The sequence below is a fragment of the Myotis brandtii genome, unplaced genomic scaffold (genome assembly GCF_000412655.1).
Source record: "Myotis brandtii unplaced genomic scaffold, ASM41265v1 scaffold131, whole genome shotgun sequence".
In the NCBI taxonomy this organism is placed as follows: Eukaryota; Metazoa; Chordata; class Mammalia; order Chiroptera; family Vespertilionidae; genus Myotis; species Myotis brandtii.
The window spans coordinates 44,620-49,207 of NW_005354632.1; positions in this window are offsets into that span (position 1 = coordinate 44,620).

Here is a 4,588-nt window from a genome sequence, read left to right on the forward strand (position 1 = left end):
ACCAAAAATGCATTCTTTGGCAAGTGAGAGAGTGCCTGGCCTAGTTTAGAAAGAAAGGCTTAGTAGTGCACTGTGTGCTAAGGATTAAAGATTCATTTTCTTCTTTTTCTTCCTCTCTTCCTTGTTGAAAGCGTGTAACTTGGTAGAGTTACAGAAAGAACACAAGCTCTAAAGTTAGAAGACCTGGGTTTGAAACCCAGCTTCTCAGCTTCCTTACCTACCTGGCTTTTTTCTCTAGGCTTCACTCTCTCCTTATCAGCTCACAATGTAGCTGAGGGTAAATTGTAAACTACAAAGCACCATATCCAATTCATAAAGTATCATCCTCGTCATGTCCTTTATAAATCAAGATGGCCAAGCCCTGGACTGTGGCTATTGTAAGGATTTACCAGAATTACATCTTTTAGGATTGGCCTCTGCCGCCCACATCGAACATAATACATGCAAGGGCTTAGCCAAGACAAATTCCTGAAAAGAACACAATGCAACAGAAGAGGTTCACAAAGTCCTGAGAGTTTTGGTTGGAGATTACATCCTGTTGCGTTGTTAGCAACAGTTGGCAACCAACCTGAAGAGAGAAAAAAAGAAGCGATGAAAATGTCAAGCTCCTCCAACAGATATGTCATTGAATGAGTTGGAGTAGACCAGGACATCGTGTTCAGCAATAAAGGCCAGGAGATTTGGCCACCTCTTGTACCAAATTATATTTCACTTGAAGGACCTCAATTTGCTGTGAAGTATTGAAAACAAACACATTCCAGCAGAGAATTCTTAGTCCTGACCTTCCTTCTAGGTGACCTACGGACAGCAAGACAATACTGTACTTTCTTGTCTTAAAACATTAACACTTGCTTCCCTCCCAAATAAACACTTGGGTCCAGTAGTGTGACAGTTGAAGTTGAGCCTTTAAGGAGACTAGAGCTTTAATGGAATTGGAGGCTCTTCCAGAGAGACTACATGGCCATCCCTCTACACAGGAAGTCCTTATTTGGTCATGGTTCTAGTGAGGTGTGACCAAACTAGAACTACAACGAAGTTATAGATCATCCTGAATAGCCAATGGAAGGCTAGCTGATTTCACACATATGTGGAATCCAATGAACCAAATAGATCAACAAACAAAATAGAAATAGACTCATAGATGAGAAGAGACTGACAGCTGTCAGAGGGGATAGGGGTTGTGGGGCTGGGTGAAAAAGGTGAAGGGATCGCCAAAACCGGTTTGGCTCAGTGGATAGAGCGTCGGCCTGCGGACTGAAGGGTCCCAGGTTCGGTTCCGGTCAAGGGCATGTACCTGGGTTGCAGGCACATCCCCAGTGGGAGATGTGCAGGATGCAGCTGATCGATGTTTCTCTCTCATCGATGTTTCTAACTCTCTATCTCTCTCCCTTCCTCTCTGTAAAAAATCAATAAAATATATTTAAAAAAAAAAAGGAAAAGGGATTAAGCAAAAAAAAGAAAGAAAGAAAACACCCCAAAATTGATTAGACACAGATAATAGTATGGTGATTGCCAGGGGGAAGGAGGGGTGGGGAAGTAGGGGAGCAAATGGGGGGATACATAGTGATGGAAGGAGACGACTTGGGGTGGGGAACACACAATACAATATACAGATGATGTGTTATAAAATTGTACACCAGAAACTTTTTTAAAAAATACATTTTTATGGATTTCAGAGAGAGAGGGAGGGGGAGAGAGAGATAGAAGCATTAATGATGAGAGAGAATCCTTGATTGGCTGCCTCCTGCATGCCCCACACTGGGGATCGAGCCTGCAACTTGGGCATGTGCCCTGACCGGGAATTGAACCATGACCTCCTGGTTCATAGGTCGACACTCAACCACTGAGCCAAACTGGCTGGGTGGAAACTATTTTATTAGCCAATGTCACCCCAATAAATTCAATAAAAAGAAAGAAAGAGAAAGAATCAGTAAGCAGCGATAAGCCCGTGGGATGCTGACCGAGGGTGGTGAGGTAAATAATCACAGCCAGTATTTACAATCCCTGACCGCATGCCAGGCAGTCTTCTAATACAGCGGTTCTCAACCTGTGGGCCGCGACCCCTTTGGCGGTCGAACAACCCTTTCACAGGGGTCGCCTAAGACCATCCTGCATATCAGATATTTACATTACGATTCATAACAGTAGCAACATTACAGTTATGAAGTAGCAACGAAAATAATTTTATGGTTGGGTCACAACATGAGGAACTGTATTTAAAGGGCCAGAAGGTTGAGAACCACTGTTCTAATACATGAACACACTTGATTCTCCCAACAATTGTATGAGGCTTGACCTTTTATTCTCCCCACTCTACAGATGAGGAAATTGAGGCACAAAGAGTTAAGGCCCAGCGTCACATTAGTGACAGGGCCAGGATTTGAACAGTGAATGCTTTACACAGGTGGTTTCTCCTGTCTGAGTACCTGGAGGAGAAGCACCTAGGAGTGAACCTGCAGGGCAAAGGATACGTGGACATTTCATTTTAATAGAAATCCCCAAATTGTCCTCCCGAGAGGACCCGCTCTGTTGAAGAGTGCTGGCTTCCTCGCGCTCCTAGCCGCACCGCGTTATGGGACTCTGATTACTTTCAATCTGACTGTGGAAAACACTGCATCTGTTTGTAGTTTCAACTTGCATTGCCCTTTCTGTTCAAAAGTTTCACATATTTTCTTTTCTGTCAAGTGTCTGCTTGTGGCCTTCACCCTCTCTGTTGGGTTATGGGCTTTTTTTTTTAGTTGATGTGTAAGAAGTGGTTTGTACGTTAAGAAAATTAGCCTCTTGTTTGTGATATCATCACACTTTTGAGCTGGAAAGAATCATCTCACAATCTAGTTTAGCACCGTCACATTTAAAAACTGATTTAAGGAAGTTAGATGCCTTGCAAAGCTGCAGCCCAGAAGTTTTGACTGCTAGTTCGGTCATTTTTACAGTGCACCCTGCCACCCCTAACACAGAAAGAACCAACGCCCGCCCTCTCAAATGTCTAAGCATTGGGATTTGAGGACCCTGCCAGGCCCCCGGGCCCCGCTATGCCTCGCTCATCCATTGAGAGACATAGCTCCCTCCTGACCTAATTTGCACTTTCTGGATTTACGAGACTAGACTTTCCCAGCAAATTCTCATTTTGAGTCAGTCCCTCGCCCTGGACTTCCTGAGCTCTTGTTAAATGAAGAGCTCTGCCTTGGGCAAGATCAGAGGATAGAAAAGGAACAGGAACTGTAATCCCTGCCTCGTGAACAATCCACTTGAGGACACGAAGCCAACGCTGACTTTCTCTGAAAAGTCATTGCTAATGCTCAAGGCATTCAAATGAAGCGCGTGACTCCATGGGTTTGTGTCCATCAGAAAAGGATTCCCACAGGTTAAGCTGTTCCTTCAGATCTAGGAAGAAGCGATGTGTGTAGGTTATAACCATGCACAGCGCTTTCTAGCTCTCAGAGGGCGTTGCAGATATATCATCTCTTCTCGTCTGAATGGCGGTCCCTTTTCTTCATGTTGTACACGAATAAATACACGAATAACTTGTTCCGACTTGGGAAGGGACCAGGCTCCTCTGGCGGGACCTGTGACCTCTGCACTCCCCCACACTGCTTCAGTTTGGCAGAGGACGAGAAAGGAGTCGGAAGAGCATCCAGACGAAGTGAGTCACCGATTGGACCTCTTTTAAGAGGCCCTGTGGTATAGTGGGAAGAGTGGAATTTGCAGTCAGACTGGAGTTGAATCTGTCTTGCTATTTACAAGTTGTGACCCTGGCAAGCTGCCTAGCCTCCAAGCCTCCATTTTCTCAAGTGCAAAATGGCATTAAGCATATCTACTCTTTAAGATTGCCTGGCGTACAGTAGGCGTCTTACAATGGCAGCTCCTTTAGCTGGGAGCGGGCTAGTGTGAGGACGCGGCTGGGTTTTTCTCTTGCATGTGTTGCTCATTGACTTGATTGAGGGCGTGGGACAAAAGACACACAGAACAAAAGGGCGTTGGGTCCCAGGGAAAAGCACTCCCCTTGCTCCTCAGACTCCACTGTCCTACAGGCAGGTGTCTGCAAAGCAGGGAAGACCTTCCAGAGAAAAGGGTCGGGAGATTCCTAATTCTCTGGGTGCAATCCTCCTTAGAGGAGCACAGGAATGATGTGTCTGCAGAGTGCACTGAAAACCGGTAAAGCAAGTTCTAGACTCAACGGAAGTGCTGGAGAGAGAGGGTGGCAGGAAGGATGGCCCACAGGTCTGGGGGCCATGCCTGTGAGGAGGAGTCACCAGGGCTTCCGCACAGACTCAGCGCTGCATGTGCGGGGAAATGTAACGTCCGTGGCAGCACTTCGTCGGCTTGGCCCACTGTGAAACGCTATCCTCATTACTGGGGAGAGGCGCAGGAGAAGGGAAAGAGAAGGAGCTGGACTGAATGGCCTGGGAGGCCCCTCGGAGTCCTGGGCTGCTCTGATGCTTTCTGAAAAATCAGACAGAGGCCTAAAACCAGGACTACAGGCTTTATTAGAGGAGAAGCACCTGCCGGGCTGTCTCGCAAGGGGAGAACAGCAACACGTGCAGGTGTGGGCACGCCTTTTGAGGGGCAGAATGGGAAGGGGTGGGGG